We start from the raw sequence: 19,919 nt of genomic DNA, 5'->3' as shown, positions 1-19,919 counted from the left end.
TCTTGATTTCGGCTCAGGTCATGATCCCAGGGTCGTGGGATCCAGCCCCACTTGGGCTCTGCACTGAGCATAGAGCCTGCTGAAGATTCTGTCTCTCTGTCTCTGTCTGTCTCTCTCTCTCTCCCTCTGTCCCTTTCCCCCGGCTCACACTCTCTCCCTTTCTCTAAAATAAAATTTTTAAAAAGTTTTTAAAAAACTGTTAAATGGGGCAACAGCAAGAGAAAGTGAAATAGAGAAGGTTGTTACTCACAGGTCCTGACCCTGGGGAGGTCAGGCAGGGAGGTCGTGGTGGGGTGCCAGCGGAACGAGAGAGCAAGCCCGGGACGTGTGCCTTTCCTACGGTTGGGCGGGCGGAGTGTCTCTAGGGTTCCTGGATTAAGGCCCGGCTGGTCAATCCAAACAAGAGGAGCAGGGGTTCTAGTAAGCGCTGCAGGGGTCTTGTCTAAGGGGCACATGGGGGAAGGAGCTGAGAGGCAGGAGAGACAGTCACCAGGGGCCGCGGGGAGGTCCTGTCTTACTTCTGCCTCTGCCGGCTATGACCTCAGGTGTGCACTCAAGGAAGGCCTAGTGTCAGCCCCAGGCCCCGCAGGCCGCATGGATACCGCGGGGGCAACACTGTGGAGACCCGGCTCCACTGCCCCCCGAGTCGCTGCCCATCTTCTACGGAGAATTCCCAACCTTTGCCACAGTCCAGGGCGGAGCACCAGCGCCGCAGGGAAGCGAGGGGCAGACTTTCTGGAGGAGGCTGTGGGGCTGAGAGAAAGTGCCCCCTCGAGCGACCTACACAGAGTCCCCGGTCTAAGGGGACAGTTGAAGACCCGGAGCGGACGGGCTTTCAGAGGAGGGGACTAGAGAAATAAGAAACTGAGGGCAGAAGGGGGGTTGAGAGAAAGAAGAGGGGCGGGTGCAGGAGACGCCCTCGGGGGAGGAGGACAGGGACCCCGGAGGAAAGCAGGGCACGCGCTGGGCAGTTGTCGCTGGCAGGACAGGGCTGCCGAGACCACCTTCCGGGGAACAGGAGCCCCAGAGCGATGGGCCGGAGGAGGTCGGCCCGGCACCAAGAAAGGCTGCCAAAGGCACTGAGGTCAGCGGGGGACGTCCTAGAGAGGGAAGAGGGGGCAGGGCGCAGCCTGAGCTCAGAGAGGGGAGACGGAGCGAAGGCCTCGGGGCAGTGATCTTGGGGGGCGCCGGGGGGTGGGGCAGGGGGTCCACCAGGCCCTCCTCTGGCACCCGGGCCCGCGGCAGCCTGTGTCAGCTCACAGGGGCCGCTCCCTAAATTTTCATGGGTTCTATGAGCTGCTGTCAAACGTAACGGCTAACAAAAAATTTTAAATTATCTAAACTTACAATTCAATAAATTCTATTTGATAGACGGTAATAAGGGGCGCCTGGGTGGCTCGGTCGGTTAAGCGCCCAACTCGATTTCAGCTCAGGTCATGATCCCAGAGTCTTGGGATCCAGCCCTGAGTCAGGCTCCGCATTGAACATGGAGACTGCTTGAGATTCTCTCTCTCTCTCTCTCTCTCTCTCTCTCTCTCTCTCTCTGTCCCCCTCCCTCCGTCTCCCTCTCTCTCTCTTTCTCTGCCCCTCTTCCTGGCTGACGCTTGCTTTCTCTCTCTCAAATCAAATAAAGTAACAAATACTCAAAACTCATCCCTTCCTAATTGTTTTACTGTATTTACCATCGTCTATGTCCTGGCGGTTACTTACATCTGTTGTATCCGTTTGGGGGAAATAGGACATGACAGCCGCTATGCGTCTCTCCCTGACTGTTCGCGGATATCATTTCCACAGCCTGGAATTGGCCGTGTTGGGAACAAACACACCGCAGAAGCTGGGAAACCCTACAGACCGGGGCTTCTCCCCTCCCCACCCCGCCCCCCTGCTTGTGAAAGACGGCCGGCAGGGGTGTACAAAGAAGGGCAGTCGGAGGCAGAGTGTCAGGTGCAGGGCGGGTGCCCCCGACAACGGCAAGCCCGAATGGCGGCATGCGTGCTGGACGAGCAGCCGCCGCTCCGAAAGCCTCTGTCCACACCTCTGTCTACACCACCTCAGGTCTCTGGCGTCGGCCCAAAGTGCTAACATCACCTCACACCCAGGCCTTCGCCTTACGGGAGCCAGCCCGGAGACTTTGCTCCTGGATTACGTGCTGAGTGAGGGACGACACCGGGTTACCCTGGGTGCGCCTTGCCTGGACCTTGCCGCTTGGCACACTCCTGCCGCTCACACTTCCGATACCTACGCTGCCCAGAGACGCACCTGCCCCACCTGTTTAACGACAGGGCCCTGCTCTGCCTGCCAGTGACGGGTAGCAGTCACCACTCCCCGGGAGTGAGAACTCACTAGATACACAGTCGGACTCCTAGGACTTGGTGGTGTGGTCAGGGCAGGGGCACCGACAGGTCTGAGAAGAGATAAGGGGGCCCTCGTCACACTGGCAGGTCCCTGGGTGCTGCCCAGGCCAGGCTTGAACTCGGGCAGCAGCATCTTCTAGGGAGAAGCCAGGCAGAAGGCCTCAGGGACTTTATAGGTCCGGAGGGGCCGCGCCCAGGGTTTCCTGGGGACACTGGGCTTACGGGCAGAAGGCAGGGCATAGAGCCTAGATTCAGGCTGGGGTGTGAGGTGAGGAACACTAGCACCATTCCCAAGGCCAGTCTTCAACGGCCCCCCCGGGGAGCAGCATGATCAGAGGGCTTGCAGGGCCTCAGGGGAGCCCCCTGGCCCTGCGGCTTGAGGGTCCATTAATGACCTGGTGTGGGGACCCAGCTGGAGCCGGCGTTGAGAGTCTCCTGCTGGGCCACTTTGGGGGACACCTGTTTCTGTGCCCAGAGCATCACAGACAGGACGCCAGGGGGCCCAAGGCAGTGGGGCCAGGGGACAGTGGGGAGCAAACCCTGGACAAGGAAGGCATCAGTGGCCAGAAACCCCCTTCTACTAAAGGTGTGGAGCGGCCGGCAGGCGGAAAAACACAAAAACCAGGCAAAAGAGGAGGAGATTTCTGAGATTTTGTGGGATCTCCAAAGGAGTACATGGAAACAGCGAGGGAAAGGAGGCTGAGCCGGGCTGGGCCAGCCCCTCCTCTGAGCGGCAGAGTGAGGCAACACCCAGGCAAATGGATGATGTTCAGGCGGCTGTGAAGAGCACCCCCTGACCCCCCCTACCCGCCCCCCCAGAAGAAATGGCGGGAGTGGCATTTTCATCGCAAGGCTTCAGGGAAAATCAACTACTAAGAATGTGCAGGGCTGCAGCTGGTCCGAGGGCGCGACCCAGGGGCTCTGGGGGCTGCACGGCGGGACACCCGACACCCACACACGGAGATGGGCTTGAAGGCACCGCGGCACCCTGCAGGCCCCGTCTGGGGGGGCCTCTGATTCCAGGCAATCCCTGGGGTGCTGCCCTGGGAGGCCTGGGATGACTCCCTCCCAGCGGGAGGCGGGTCCCCCCGCCACATGGTCCAAAGGGCAACTCCCATTCACTGCCCAGACCCGCCTCCCCAGGTTCTTGCAGGGTGGGAGATGGACTGACGCGCCACTCAGAGACCCGAACCCCTATCTGGTGAGGCCGCAAAGCTGATGCCAGTGGCCATGTCCCCATCTGCAGGACGAGAGAAGGAGGCACCACAGGAAGGGGCGGAGGTGACGCTGGCCAGGCGGGCTCCCTGGTAGCAGTTGTCTCCAGCCACACCCTGACCTTTTCCGCTTATCTGGCCCAATAAATCCTGCCTTTTCTTTTCCCCCTAATGACTCTCAAGGTTGAGGGTGTCACTAGCAACCAAAAGATTTGAGAGTGAAACAGTGGCCCTCGTCGCTTCCACTTTGGCTGGTCTGCCACACGGTCCCCAGTATTCCTTCCAAACCCACCTTCGGTTAGTGGCTGAGCAACTCTGAAAGCGTGTGTGGTGCAGTCACCCCCCCACACACACGCACACATGCTGCTTACCCCGGCTGCCGGCAGGAAGTGTCTCAACGCCAGCGGCTCTGCCTCTGGTCCTTCTAGGGAAACGTCACGAAGCTGGGTCCCTTCTGATTCTTTAGCAGCAAAGCTCCAGACCCTTCCATCCGTCACTCTTGTGAGAACAAGTTTCCACCTTCATTGTTACTTCAACATGGTGAGAGTCCCCTCTGTGATATGTGTAACTACAAGCCTCAGAAGGGACAAGTGAGGTGACCTTGAGGCCAGGTGGAGGGGAAATCAGCAATGGGAGTAAAGGCGGGACAAGACGGCGACGTCACAGTGCCAAACTGGTGGTCATATCAGCCCTGGGCTCTGCTGGGGGACTAGACTCACCCCACAGCCTCTGTCATGAGGGTCAGGGTTCCTGCCAGGATTCTGAGGTCACCTTAAGGCAGGAGTACCTGCAGACCAAACCGGACCAAAAAGTTCAAGGTCATAGTTAACCGTTAAATGCAACTCCTCAGACATTGGCCCGGGCATGAAACATACCTCCATCTTTTTCCTGCACGATGGTGTGGCTGATAAAAAAGTTTACCGCCAGGATGTGAGGTTCTGTGACTGCTGGCTAGGGTGGGGACAGGCAGGCACTGAAATATGCCCCGCCTGGAACAACTCTGGCCTCTCCCCTCTGTGCCCTGGAGCAGGTGGCTCGGGGCTCACTCTGCCCTCACTCAAGCTCCATTTGGTCGACTTCTGCAGCATCAAACCCAGGACTGGGTTTTCTTTTCTCCGTTGTTGGTTCTCTGACGTCAGAACCAGTGACTCCTCACACCTGACATGGAGGTCCCATGTTAAAGATCCCGGGTCCCAGCCTCCAGGATCATGGGTCCCCTGGCTCTGAAAATGCCCTTTTCTGTTCCTGCCTCTCATCCCATCCACTCACTGACCCGCTTGCTTCTGGGCCTTCCTCTCTCATCACCCAGGGTTCCGCTCCAGTCTGGTGACAGTTCGGGAAAGGAGGGCACCGGGGACTCCACACCGAGACGGGAGGATCCAAGTAGAGGGGAGGGGTGGGCGCCTCCTGGCCTGTACTCTTCCTTCTCCCCGGGTGTCTCTGGCTCCATGAAGTCTTGGAAGACAGATGTCATCCTGTGTCTAAACCCAGCCTGAGACCAAGCTGAGATTCAGAACTATAGTCCACGATTGGGCAAAAAGTGGCTTGAGCCACAGATCCAGAGAGAAGCTCCCGGTCAAAGGAAAAATGATTCCATCAGGGTATCCTTTCCTCGTTTTGATGGGGAGGGCAGGAGGGGATAGGAGGACCCCTGAAGATGAGGCCTCCCTGGGCCCTGGAGTAGACCAGCTCAGTCTCCTGCAGGGAACCCAAGGCTGTTCAGAGGGAGGTCCACCCGTGAAGATGGGGTGAAAAGCCCTCCCTACCCTGCTGAAAGCGCCCTGGGTCAAGCAGGTGTGGATGTGGGGTGTCACCTTCCCAAGCAGGCTTACCTCAGAGGGGTCCAGGGAAGTCAGCACCACACTCTCGGTGGCCTGTTCCACAGAGGCTGCCCTTACGGCCTCGTCCCTTCCAATGTCCGAAGCTTGCACCCCGAAGACAGCCAAGGGGCCCCACAGGAAGGCAGTTGCCCAGAGCCCAGACACCTTTCTGGCGTGTGGCACTCCTGTGTCTGCACCCAGCTCTCTTGGCGACGCCAGAGTGGTGGAGAGGCCCCCCAGGGTCCATCTCACCCACTCTTTCCTCACTGCCTGTCACCTGGTGCCGTTCAACCGTCCACACTTCTCACCTCCCGGCCGCGGACAGGATCATACCAGTCCCTTGTCCCTGGCTGAGGGATGGCCTTCCACAGTGACCAGAGCGGCCTGGGGCCTCTGGTGAGGCAGGGGCACAGCCCTCGAGATAGGCATCCCACCTCATCTGCGTTACCACTTTCGGGGCAGAGCCCTGGGTTCTGAGACCCCGCCCTGAGGGGGGCGGGGTGAAGTGAGACCGGCAGCCGGGCACTGGAGGGGGTGGGGGCCGCGCAGGCTGCGCAGACCCCAGGCTGAGATCCGGGAGGGCCCACGCCTTCAAGGAAGGAAGACTCTGCAGGCCCCTGGGGAGAAGGTCACCCCCAGGGGACACGGGGTCAGGTTTCTGCCTGACCTTTCTGCTCCAGCCTCCGCCTCCCTTACCTGCCTAGGCCCCAGGAGGACTTTCCTGACCCCTCTCTGTCCCTGCTTCCCAAGATCCTTTGACGCCCGGTCATCTCACAGGCACACTGTGGGGTCCCTGCCCGTGAACTCCGCGGGGGTAGGGAGGGCCCGGGCTGCTCCCCGCAGTGTCCTGTCTGGGCCAGGTGGGGGTCAAACCTGAATTGCGGGAGTCTCCTGGGTACCAGGGCTGTAGGTCTCAATTCAGGGCCCCGTCCTGAGCTCCCCACACTCTGAGGTTACTCCCGGCTGTGGCCGCCCCTGGGTGTCCACTGCCTGCCTTCCCCACAAACTACAGGTTCCCTCAGGGAGAGCCTGTGCGTAGCTGGTCTCCGGTTCCTTTTAACAGCTCTACTGAGGAATCGCTCAGGGTTCCTGGCTGGTTCAGTCGGTAGAGCATGCGACTCTTGATCTCGGGGTCATGAGTTCAAGCCCCACATTGGGCATGGAGCCTACTTAAAAATAAATAAATAAACAGGGGTGCCTGGGTGGCTCAGTCGGTTGAGGGTCCAACTCCTGATTTCGGCTCTGGTGTTGAGTTTGAGCCCCTCGTCAGGCTTGGTGCTGCACAAAGCCTACTTGGAATTCTCTCTCTCCTTCGCTCTCTGCCCCTCTCCCACCCCACTCTCATTCTCTCTCTCTCTCTCTCTCTCTCGTTCTCTTTCGCGCACGCTCTCTGCCTCTCCCCTGCTGGCACTCTCTCTCTAAAATAAAATAAAATAATTTTTTAGTTAAAGAAATAAATAGCAGCTTTACTGAGGTATCACTGACGTACAATCAACTGTATGTGTCTAAAGTGTACACGGTGATAAACTCTGATAGATGGGAGCATCCGTGAAACCATCACCATGAGCAAGAGAGTGAGAAACCATCACCTTCAACAATTTCCTCGTGCTGTCTCGTAATCTCTCCCCCCCATTAGGCAACTTATTTTTCTGTCACCGTAGATTTGTTTGTATTTTCTAGAATTTTTTACTTATAATCATACAGTATGTACTCTTTTTTGTCTGGCTTCTTTCAGCCGGCATAATTAGTTTGAAATTAGTTTGAAATTATCCCTGCTCTGGCAAGTGCTGGTAATTCAGTTCTTTTTATTATGGAGAATTGCATTGTCCAGATATATCACCTTTGGTATATTTAGCTACTAAAAATAAAGCTGCTGGGAGCATTCATGTACAAGTCTTGGTATGGACATGTTTCTCTTTGGTAAATACTTAGGAGTGGAATGGCCGGGTTATGGGTAGGTATGTTTAACTGATTAAGAAACTGTCCAACTGTTGTCCAAAGTTGACACACCAATGTACATTCCCGCCACGATCGCACGAGAGTTCTAGGTGCTCCGTGTCCTCATCAACACTTGACATGGTCAGTCTTGCTAACTAACACATTCTGATAGATCTGTCTCTCATTGTGATCTTAATTCACACGCCCCTAATGACCAATGGTGTTGAACGTCTTTCATGTGATTCCTTGCCATCTGTAGATCTCCTCTGGTGAGAAGTCCATTCAAATCTTTCATTTTTTTTTTCATAGAGTTGTTTGTTTTCTAATTTTCCATTTGAGAGTACTTTCTGTACTCACCACGCAAGTTCTTTATCAGAAACTTGCTTTGCAAATAATTTCTCCGAGTCTCTGTCTTGTCTGCTGATTCTTTTCCAAATGTCTTTCAAAGAGCAGAAATTAGGTTGATGAAGTATGGTTTATCAACTTTTTTTTCTTTTATGAATCATGCTTTTGGTGTTGTATCTAAGAAATGTTCATTCCTGGTCCAGCACCTGGCAGCCTGTGTGCCCTCATTGCTCAATCAATGTTTGTGAGCAGCGGTGGGGGGCGGGGGGGGGGGGGGAGGTCAGGGCAAGGTGAACAGCACATTGAGGAACTTTGGCCCTAGATGTAGGTTCTGGAAAACATGGCTCCAGAGAGCTGCTTAAAGACCCACTGGGAACAACAAAAAATGCTGATGGTGCCTTGAGATTTTCCAGAAGAAACTGAGGGGGACCAGGTTATAGTTGCAGGAGGGCAGTCTGGGATGGGGAGGTGGGCAACTTAGGAGCTCAGATGCCATTATCTCCAGGCATTTTCAGGAGAAAATGGCATTTCTCTCCCTTCCTTCCTTCCTTCCTTCCTCCCTCCTTACTTCCTTTCTTCCTTCTCTCTTTCCCTCCTTCTTTCCTTCCTTCCCACCTTCCCTCCTTCCCTCCTTTCTTCTCTCCTTTCTTCTCTCCTTCCTTCCTTCCTCCCTTCCTCCTTCCTTCCTTCCTTTCTTCCTTCCCTCTTTCCCTCCCTCTTTCCTTCCTTCCCACCTTCCTTCCTTCCCTTCTTTCTTCTCTCCTTTCTTCTCTCCTTCCTTCCTTCCTTCCTTCCTTCCTTCCTTCCTCCCTTCCTCCCTTCCTTCCATCCTTCCTTCCCTCCTTCCCTCCTTCTTTTCTTCTTTTCCTCCTTCCTCCCTTCTTTCCTTCTACCTCCTCTTTATTTCTTTCCCATCTGTCTGTGAGTTAGCTTATACTCCTTTGAGAATGGCTTCCTCATTCCCTTTGCGTCATTTCTTTCCTTGGGCCTTCCTGTTTTTCTATCTGGGTGATCTCTGCATATAGTAAAACACCAGCCTTTCCTGTCCTGTTGCTACAAATCTTCCTCTGAATCATGATTTCCCGTGTTTTTTTTTTTTTCCAGCTTTATTAAGGTATAATTGACAATATAAAATTGTAAGATATTTAAAGTATACATCACGGCGATTTCATATAGTAGACATTGTGAAAGGCTTCCCTCCATCTAGTTAATTAGCATATCCATCACCTCACATATTTATCTTTTTTTTTTTTTTTTTTTTTGGTGAGAACATTTAAGTTCTACTGTCTTGGTAAATTTCAACTACACAATACAGTGTTGTCTACTATCCTCGCCATTAGATCCTCAGAACTTACTCATCTTATAGCTGCAAGTTTGTACCCTTTCACCAACCCCTCCCTACTTCCTCTGCTCCATGGAGCCCCTGGCTCTGTTTTCTATCTGTTTCTGAGTTTGACTTTTTCTTTTTTTAAGAATCCACATATAAGCGGGGCGCCTGGGTGGCTCAGTCAGTTAAGCGTCTGACATTGGCTCAGGTCATGATCTCACGGTTCGTGGGTTTGAGCCCCACGTCGGTCTCTGTGCTGACGGCTCAGAGCCTGGAGCCTGCTTCGGGTTCTGTGTCTCCCTCTCTCTCTGTCCCTCCCCCACTCATGCTCTCTCTCTCTCTCTTTCTCAAAAACAAACATTTTTAAAATTTTTTAAAAAGAATCCACATATAAATGATACCATGTAGTATTTGTCTTTCTCTGTCTGGCTTATTTCACTTAGTGTAATGCCCTCAAGTTCCATCCATGCTGGCACAATGGCACAATTTCTTTCTCATGTCTGAATAATATTCCTGTGTGTGTGTGTGTGTGTGTGTGTGTGTATACACATATATGTGTGTGTATATATATGTATATATAGACCATATTTCTTGTCCGCCTTTCCGTTGATGGACACTTAGGTTGTTTCCATAACTTGGCTATTGTGAACAATGCTGCAAAGAACATGGGTGTGCATCTGTCTCTTTGGTATCCTGTTTTCATTTCCTCTGAATATATGATCAGAAGTGGGAATGCTAAATCATATGGTAGTTTCACGTTTTATTTAAAAAAAAAAAAACAAACCTCCATTTTCTTTTCTCTCTCTCTCTTTCTTTCTTTCTTTCTTTCTTTCTTTCGTAACCTCTGTGCCCTATGTGGGGCTCAAACTCACAGCCCCTAGATCAAGAGTCACATCCTCTACCAAATGAGCCAGCCAGGTGCCCCGTATTATTTTTATAGCAGCTACGCCAATTTACATTCCTGCCAAACATGCACAAGGAAAGGTTCCCTTCTCTCCAAATCTTCACCAATACTTGTTATCTCTTGTCTTTTGTGGCTTTGCTTTTCCCTTCCCTGATGATTAGTAATGTTGACCACCCTTTCACATACCTGTTGGCCATTTGGATGTCTTCTTTGAGAATATGTCTATTCAGTTCCTTTGCCTGCTTTCTAATCAGATTTTTTGCTATTGGGTTGTATGAGTTCTTTGTATATTTTGGGTGTTAACCTCTCATCAGATGCATGATTTGCAAGTATTTTCTCCAATTCTGTAGGTTGCCTTTTCAATTTTCGATGGTTTCCTTTGCTCTGCAGAAGCTTTTTGGTTTGATGTAGCCCGACTTTGTTTAATTTTTTGTTGTTGCCTTTCCTTTGGTGTTAAATTCAAAAAAATTCCAAAAAATTGCCAAGACTAACATTGAGGAACTTACTTCCGATGTTTTCTTCTAGAAGTTTTATGGTTTCAGGTTACACTTCATTCAAGCCTTTAATCCATTTTGAGTTGACTTTGGGTGTAGTGTAAGATGAGGGTCAAGTTTCATTCTTTTGCATGTGGATATTCAGTTTCCCCAGCACCATTTATTGACAAGATTATCCTTTCCCCATTGTATATTCTTGGTTTTTTTTATTGTAAGTTAATTCACCATACATATGTGGGTTTATTTCTGGGCTCTCTGTTCTGTTCCACTGATGTAGGTGTCGGTCTTTATGCCAATACCACACTGTTTTGATTACTATCACTTTGTAGTATAGTTTGAGATCAAGAAGGGTGATGCCTCCATCTTTGTTCTTTCTCGAGATTACTTTGACATTTCAGGGTCTTTTATAGTTCCATACAAATTTTGGTGTTGTTTTTTCCTATTTCTTTGAAAAATGCCACTGGAATTTTGATAGTAGAGCCCTTGTGGTGGGGGGGGGGGGGTTGGGTAGCCAGTTAAGAACTCTTTCTTTGTTTGCTCTAGTCTGGTCGGTCTCAGGGACACAAGCCCTGTAGGCTTTCAGAGCTAGGTGTCTGGGGGGCCCATCCTTTAGGTGGAAGTCTTAAAAGTCAGGGTGCTGGATGTTGGATCAACACTTGGCTCCTTGGGGAGAAGGTGGAGTTGTGAATCCCTTCGCAATTGCGTGTCACTGTGCCTGGGGTGATGTACGTAATGAGAGTGTGTCTCAGACTTTTCGATGTAGATATTTTGTCGTTCTCCTGATGTGTAGTTGTTGCCCAGCTAGTTTCTGAACTTCCTTCAGAGGCAATTGCTCATGTGTAGCTGTAGAGTCAGGGTGTCCGTGGGAGAAGGTGAGTTCAGGAGTGCCTTCGTTGCCATCTTGGACCGGAACCTCTATGTCTTTTGACCCTGCCAGCCTTTACAAGCTTGGACCAGGCCACCATAGAAAGTTTTCACAAGTCATTCCTCCCTGGCTCGCATGCACTGGCTTTCTCCCCATTGACCTCAGCCTTGCTGTGGGGAAGGGAAGGATCCAGCTCGGTGAGGAAGGGGCAGAGCCAGGCTACCTGCGCCTTCTGGAAGAACTGCCTCAAGCCTGTAAAGACCGTGAGATCTGAGAGGACCTGTCCCTCTTGGGGCTCCCACACTCTTGGCTCTCCTCAAGCTTGTGCGTTCGTCTCAAGTTCCAGGTGCCCTGTCTCCTACATGCCTGTGACGGCGGGCCGTTGGGGGGAGCTTTGAAGGAGATAACAATAATGGCATGAGTTAAAAGTCTTTAGTTGGGGGTGACAAAAAAACAGCAACGAAAAATTATTGGCACCTGTAACCAAATCAAGGAAGGCAGTGTCACACCAGTATTATATATAATATATTAATAATAATATGATATGACATGATATGATATGATATGATATAATGTAATATAATACGCACTTAGGGTGTATATTATCTTCCTAATGCTGCTGTAACAAAGTACCACAAACTTAGTGACTTAAAACAACTCGAATTTATTCTCTCACACTCTGTAGATCAGAAGTGTGGATTGGCTCAGCTAGTTTCTCTGCTCAGCATCTTACAAGGTCAAAATCAAGGTGTTGGCCAGCTGGGCTCTTATTCAGAGGCTCTGGGGCAGTCTGCTTCTAAACTCATTCAGACCGTGGGCAGAACGCAGTTCCTTGTGGTTGCAGGACGGAGGTGCTCGTATCCTCCTGGCTGTCAGCTGGGGCTCACAGAGACCTCTCTCCGGTCTCGGGGCTGCAGGCGGCTCCCTATATTTCAGAACCAGTAAAGGCACACCAAATCCCCCTCACTCCTGGAATCTTCCTGATTTTCCTTTCTGCTGCATTTCCTCGGCTTTCGGACAGGGAAGGTTCTCTATTTCCACGGGCTCTTGTGATTAGATTGGGCCCCCCTGGCTAGCCACCCTATTTCGAGGTCTGTAACCTTAGTTACATTTGCATCCTTTTTGCCTATAACCCAACATAGGCACGGGTTCTGGGGACTAGGGCATAGATATCTTTAAGGGAGGGACTCTGTTTTGCTGACCACAAGGTCTCTAGAACCGCGATTCCGGCCCCAGGCAGACTCTGCTTCTGTTTTGCTCCGTGTTGTTCTGTTCTCTCCCACTGCTGAGTGAAGGGGGCGTGGGGTGCATGTGACATACTTTCTCCCCCAATATGTTGAGTCACACCCTCAAAGCCCCCATGATCAGAGAGAAGAAAAAGGGTGTCCCTCTCCTAGTTTACTTTGAAACTCCCGAGGGCAGAGCCCTAACTGGCCCAGTGCAGGTCACAGGCCTCTCCCCTGGACTGAGAACACTCTTGAGGCAAGAGAAGGTGTAAGGGACTGTGACTGGCCCGCCCTGGTTGAGAACCCAGCCGCAAACCAGAGGGGGAGGTCTGTTATCAAAAAAAGGAAGGGGTGCTGGATATAAAACCTACAACTGCTTTCGTGACTATCATAATGCGGTGGCAATTTGAGGAACCCTCAGGGTGCCTGGCCTGGCCACCTCATCACGTTCAGCGCCATCCCGCGACGTGCATTGTGTTATTAACCCCTCTGTACCAGGACTGGGTCCCAGCTCCACCACTCACCAGCAGGTTGACCTTTCTCTGGGCCTCAGTTGTTCCCTTAGTAAAACGGGAATGATAATAATAATCTGTGCCTGGCCAGACTATTTAGGCCTGGTGAGGAGACAGATGGGAAGGTGTGTGTGAAGCATCTGTAGGCGTGAGGAGGCCTTTGACCAGAGCCTGGGAGGGATCTCCGAAGCTGAGTCTCACCGGCCCCTCTGGCTCTCGCGCCTCAGTGGTAGCAGCACCAGGGCCGACAGCTTCCTGGCAGACACTGGCGGGAGCAGGGCTGCCCAGAATGCACCTGGCCAGGCTCTGAGCCATGAAAAGGCAGCCATTCAAGGCTGGCTTGGACAGAAGCCGGGTGACGAGAGACAGGGAGCCCTGTGCTCTGGAGAGGAAGGAGGCCTCTGCATGGCCTCCCCGTGGGGCTCAGCTGCCAGGCTGGGAGGGCAGGCCGGCTCTGGGGAAGGAGAGGCGCCGGGGAGGGAAGAGTAAGCTAGTGTTTGAGGCTGAGGGGCTGAAAGGAGGCTGTGTGTGCCCAAGCAGACCGTGGCGGGTGGGGATGTGAGTCATTGGTGGCCTGGGGGGAGGGGCAGCCCAGCTGCCCAGGACGAGGGGGCACAATGCCCACCCGCGTGTGAATGCACGTCAGTGTGAATTTGAACGTGTGTGCTGGGGGTGGGACCGGGCCCACCGGCCCACTGTCTGGGCCGCCCAAGCCTCCCCAGGCTGGGCACACCCCGTCATGCTCTGAATGTGCCCAAGGCAAGACGGCGCTTCTCCCTGCCAGGGTGTCCTCCGGGTGGCCGGTGCTGGCAATCCATTCCCTGGCTATTCAACCGATAGGCGTCCGTGCCTCCCCTCCACTCCCCGGTACTCCCCTGTGTCCAGTTTGGTGCGATCGATGGAGGAGGGACAGACAGACGTGATGCCGGCCAAGGGAGCAAGCATCCACCCCAAGGGAGGGGACATTTGAGCTGGGGTTTGAAAGATGAACAGGAATTCACTCGATTCAGAAGTGGGGAATGCATTTGAGCAGAAGAAAGCTGGGATCTTGGTAAATGGGAGAAGGCCAGGGTGGCTGGAAGAGGGGCTGGGGGTAGATGTGGGTGGTATTAAGGGCCCGTGGGCAGTGCCCAGAGGTTCCTGGAGGCAGGGATGGGCACAGACTGGAGGACCTGGGGGCGGATCAAAAGAGACCATTACTCGTGGATACAGTAGGGACCTGCCTCATCCTGAGGTGGCGCCCCTGGGCCTGCCAGGTGGGGTTTCACCGGTAGCAGGTGAGGTGGCGAGGGGAGGCCCCTCCCTCCTGGGAAAAACCTCGGGTGTGTGAGTGTACGTGTGTGAAGGTACGTGTCTCTCTAGGCGTGTCCCTGTGTGATGAGTATCTGTGTATGTGTGTCTGCCGTTATGTCCAGGTGTGTGTGTGTGTGTGTGTGTGCATCTCTCCAGAAATGTGCATCCCCGTGTAGGGGGTGTCTATGTGCCTTTCTCACTAGGTGCACACGCGTCTCCTGTGTGTACGAATACGAGCGTTATGCGTGCGTCTCTCTGAATGCGCGTGCTTGTGTGTGAACGTGTCCGTGCGTCTGTCTGGCCGCGTGTAGGAGCGCTTCCTCCATTCCCGTGCAGCCGCTCCACCCCACTTCTCCCAAGCCTGCCCAGATCCCGGTTCCTGGTTCCCGAGCCTTTGTGAACCCTGGCTTCTCTTTCAGCTGCCCAGCCCCGCCCTCAACTGACTGGCTCCCACACACACACCCCACCCCCGAGCCCCGGGTGGCCTTGGCTGACCCCCAGACCAGCCAGTGGGGGCGCAGGCAAGGGAAAAGGGCCAGAGAGCGGCCAGCCCTCCAAGGAGCTGCGTCCACCCTCCACCGGCCAGCCTGGGAGCTCCTCCCTCCCAGGAGAGAAGGATTTGTCAGGAAACCACGTGGGGACATTGCCCACACAGCCACCCACCCCTCTCGTCTTCCTCCTGGGGCCCCCAGTCTTACAGGTGTGTTTGAGAGGGCGATTTGAGAGTCCAAGGGGATTCGGCAAGAGTGAGAAGACTGGCCGGCACCCCTGCCCCTGCTTTCTTGATAACAGCAGCTTCCTTTGAGGGACCTGCCCCTCCAGGTTGTTCCTGTGGGGCTGCTGGTCCCAAGGCCCTGCCCCAACCACCACAGGGGACACATGAGCCAGGTCTAGCCAGTGACAGTATCCAGGCCCCCAGACACGATCACCGACCCAGGTTTGGGCGTGTGACTGAGGCAAAACCAACGAGAGTCCTTCCCTGGAATTTTATACATGGAGGTTGGGAGGGGAAAAAAACAAAAAAAAAAACAAAAAAAAAAACCCACCTCTTTCCTCTGGGATCATCAAGATAGAGCGATAAAGGCCTGAGGCCATCTGCACACCTACCTCTCTCCTACTCATCATGGAAGGAGCCTGCGGATGTAGAAGAGCCAGGAGATGGGCGGACTATCCAGGGGTGTGGGTTGTGAGGAGACAACAAGAGAGAGCAAGAGAGAGTGGTTTCCCCCCATAGGAGTAAATACATTCCTTTTGCTTGAGCTAGTTTGAGTTGGGCTTCTGTCTCTCACACCCAGAGGAGCCCTAAATGGCACTGAACACTCCCTGCTGTCTCTCCCTGCCTCCCTCAGACCCCACACAGAGGCCGCAGCCACCCTTTCCCACTCTCCTCCAGCTCTTCCTTAACTGCCACCTGCTGGGCTGGGAAAAGTGAATTCCTCAGCTCTCCCCACCTCTACCCCCACTTTCCTCAACAGCTGCCTCCCCATCCTGGCCTCCTTCTATTCAGGGTCACAGGAGACAGTGTCCCTCCTCTGCCCCTGCTCACACCTAAGAGAGCTGGAACTGGAGGGCTCAATGCCAGTGGATCCCAAACCTGCCTGTACCTCAGAATCATCTGGGAAACTGAAAAAAAAAAAAAAAAAAAAAAAAAAAAAAAACAATTTCCCAGGTTCCACCAGATTCTCTGCAGGCAGGCCCTGAAATTATAATTTAAAAACATCTTCACTGGTCATGGCCATGTTACCTTCTTGGTTGTTCACTCAGTCTTGGCTTGAGCAGCACTTGGCCATCAAAGGACATCTGGGGGTCCCCAGGAACAGGATGTTGCTCATTGTGTTGCTCAGGTGGAGCCCCTTTTAACTCTCCCGCCCATCTTCTCTGAAGGCCTTGTGATCTGAGCTTCTCTCTGGCCCAATCTTCCTTTGGGTGCGGGGACTTCCCAGACTCCAGACCAGATCCCCCATGCTTTGAAAACCTTGTCCTCCCTGCCCCCCTGAACTCTTCCTCCCTTCCTCCACCTCCCCACCTCTCTGCCAGCTTCTTCTCGGTCTCTCTTTCTCTTCCTCCTCTGTGCTATGTCCTCCTGACTGAGCAGTTCTTCCCAGGATGCCCTGCAGGGTGGTCATCCTCTACAGTAGATGTGGGTGGCCACCAGGGACAGAGGCAGTGAAGATGGTAAGCCTCACCCCACACCTCCTCACAGGACGGTAAGTTACAATGAAATCAGTGCCACCCCATCCCTGCCTGGGAGCCTGGGGGAGCCCCACTCTCCATCCTGTGCAGGAAAGCTTCTCTCCGGGTAGATTCCAGGACATGATGGCCGAAGGTTGGCTAACACTCCAGTGAGATCATTGTGTGAGGCACCCAGGACCAATTAGAGAAAGTTCTGGACGCAGGGCACTGCTCTGCTGGGCTGCTGGACTCGTTCAGTCATGGGGAGAGGGGTCTGTGCTGTATTTCTTGCCGAGCACACGTCTTCAGGGACACTCTTTTCACTACAGAGGGATGACTTCTAATTCTGATACACCACTGCTAATCAGCAGGCCCTCTGCAAGTGTAGACGGCCACACTCGAAGCACTGGCCATGGCTGCCAGTGTAGGGTAGCTCCTCAGAGTCTTTGACCACGAAAATGAATTCCATCACACACTCACACACACCCCACTGCCGCACTGATGTGATTAAAGCCAGGGCAACGCAGCCTCTGTTCACGGCAGTCTATGTAAGGAGCCCAGGGCTCCCTACACCCGGCATTCAGGTTCTCTGGGGCCCAAGTCAACCCCACTTTGTCCAGTCAAAGGCTGACCCAGGACAACCTCTGGCCTTTCAGATGTCTCCCCACACCAGAATGTCTGCGGGTCCTTGGCCTCCCCTCCACCCCCCACCCCTTCCCCCGTCAACGGCCACGATGCTCTTGCGTCAAACCAGCAGGATCTGGATTCCAATCAATTCTAGAGTGTTCGTGGAGCAGATACAACAGAAAGTGGGAATAGGGATGGAGAAAGGGAAATGGCAGAGGAAAAAGGAGCAGGGATGGAGAGGAAAGGAGAGGGAAGGTACAAAGGAGGTGTGGGGAAGGAAGAGGGACTGAGGGAAGGGGAGTTTCTCCCACATCAGGGGCTCTTTGAGCTCCCTCTTCCAGGGCAGCGCCTCAGCCTGAAAGAGGGGACAGTGACAGGGACATCTAACCCACCGCTGCTGCATGGGACTCCCTCTGCCTACCCAACTACCTTTCCCATTCCCCCACCATCCCTCCAGGCTACAGACAGACCACCTCCCCAAGCCCAGCCCCACCCCACCTCCTGGGACCTGGGTTCTGCAGCTTCCATAGCCTTTAGCCAGGGCTGTGGGCCCCGGAGAAGATTCCATCTGCAAACTGACCTCCCCCTCCTCAGGGCCTTGCTCAACCACCTCAACTGTGGTTTGAGATAATCAGCAGGAATCCGCTGGGGTTCTGCCCACAGGGGCTGGGACAGGTGGAATGAGCCAGACTGGGTGAGCCTCCTAGCGCTTCCTGATAGGGACAGGCCCAAGCAGCCTGCAGGGTGAGAACTGACCAGGGGCTGGCCTGGCTCCCACATCCCCATCCCCCCACCCCACCCCGGGGCAGTCAGGGACTGAGTATTTAACTTTCATCCGTTTCCCCCCATCCTAGTTCCACATAGGTACGCACAGATCAAATGAATCCACGATGACAAACTGTTCCTCTCAATGAACCAAATTCCACTGGCAAACACTCAGTTGGCCTTTAGCGGCTCCAGCCATCACCACCCCCTTGAGCCCCGGTGGGTTCTGGGGCCTTTGGGTCAGGCCAAATATTAACAATACTATCAACAGCAGCCAACCTGTCATAATGCCACCATGTAGGAGACACTAATCTACGCACTTCGCATGCGTCATCTCGCGTAACCCTGTGCTGGCAGGAAATTGAGGTCTCAAGGGGATAAGCCACCTGCCCCTACTGACAGCCCGGAAGTGTAGAGCCCTGACCCCACCCCCCACCCCTCCAGTCTCAGAACCTGGGCTCCAAGCCCCTTCCCAGGGGCGACTGTGTCTGCCCCTCCCAGGCACCTGAGGAAACCCCATAGCTTCTGGGTGAGAGGTCAGTGCTGACCCTGGATGGGATGTCCTTGGCCAGGCTGCCCTGGCCCTCCCTCCAGGCCACACTTGCAAGATGAAGGGGCAGAACCCAGAAGCCTGGGCAGTGGAGTGCAGCACTGGGTGACCTGTGGGACAGGTGGCCAGTGGGGCAGGGGCAGGCAGCCAAGCCAAGGAGGGGCTCTGGGCTGCAGGTCAGACCCTCCTCTGCTCCTTCCCTACTTGGGAGGGGCCATTAGAAACAACACTGGCCCCAGGGTTCTTGACTGGAATTCTGCCTGGAAGGCCCTTCACATTCCCTGATTGGAACTTGCAACATGCCGGCAAATTCTGTCAAATCTTGGGTTTTTCCTCCTCCTCCAAGGGCCTCTGGAGCCTTAAAGAAAGAGCTGGGGGCTCCTGGCTGGTTCTGTCAGTAGAGCATGTGATTCTGGATCTCAGGGTTGTGAGTTTGAGCCCCATGTTGAGTGTAGCGATTACTTAAAAATAAAATCTTAAAAAATAAATAAAGAGGCTCCTCACCCCAGGCTCAGGGTCCTAGGTTTAGGGCCCAGCTTGGCAGGCATGGCCTTATCAGAGTTCCTACCTCCAGCCTCTATACTCAGGGACCTCCCGGCCTCCCTAGGGAACCCCTTGGCAGGAAAATAACTCCCTGCCACTGCTGTCCCCTGGAGAAGGGCTCAGGGGCCTGCTTCTCGAGCCAGCCAAGCCTTCTGCCTTTGTTTACTATAAGACCTGACCCCCTGGGTTTTCCTCCTCTGGGCACCTCTATTTCCTCCTTTGTAACTGGGAATAAAATAGTACATGCCTCTAGGATTAAGTGATTCATGTGTGAGCCTAGAATCATGCTTGGCATATTGTAACTGCTTGATGAATGTTAGCTATTCTTTATTGCACTGTTAAATGCTTCCATTTCAATTCTATGGGCATTTTCTGAGGTCCTGCTGTCAGCTCAGCCATGGGACCTCATCATGGAGCAAGACTAGAACAGACCTGTGGGCAACGGCCAAACCAGCAGAGGTTTTTACCTGCTAGACGATTCTGGAAGTCACCCGGATGGAAACACCCATCTCCCCAGACCCTGCTGAGCCAAGAATTCCCTTCTGTGTCTTCTGTCACTTGAGCCCACTCCCTAGGAAACGCTGGGTCTGGCACACACACAGGCAGATTAATAAAGGCTGGGGACAAAAAAGGGGTTTGAGTGAAATATTTGTTGATGGATGAAAAGAGAGATGGTTGGGGCCAGGCAAGCAGGCCTTCCCTTGGTAGTGAGGGGAGCCCTCTGAGGCAGGAGGGACCCCAGAGGGGGAGAGGGCCTCCACTTTGGGGCACAGAAAAAGGCTTCCGGAGCGGTGGCCCCTGACACGGGCAGCCTAGCCTCCTGGGGCGTCTTATCTCACAGACATTGCGCCCCCCCTGCAGCCCCTCTCCCCTGCAGACAAGCCCTAGATGGCTGGCCCAGGGGACCCAACAGCAGGGTGCAGGGAGGCCTGCCTGGGAAGGGGGAATGGGGAGAAGGCAGAGGGAATCG

The sequence above is a fragment of the Neofelis nebulosa genome, chromosome 2 (genome assembly GCF_028018385.1).
Source record: "Neofelis nebulosa isolate mNeoNeb1 chromosome 2, mNeoNeb1.pri, whole genome shotgun sequence".
Lineage (NCBI taxonomy): Eukaryota > Metazoa > Chordata > Mammalia > Carnivora > Felidae > Neofelis > Neofelis nebulosa.
This window is presented reverse-complemented; position numbering follows the sequence as displayed.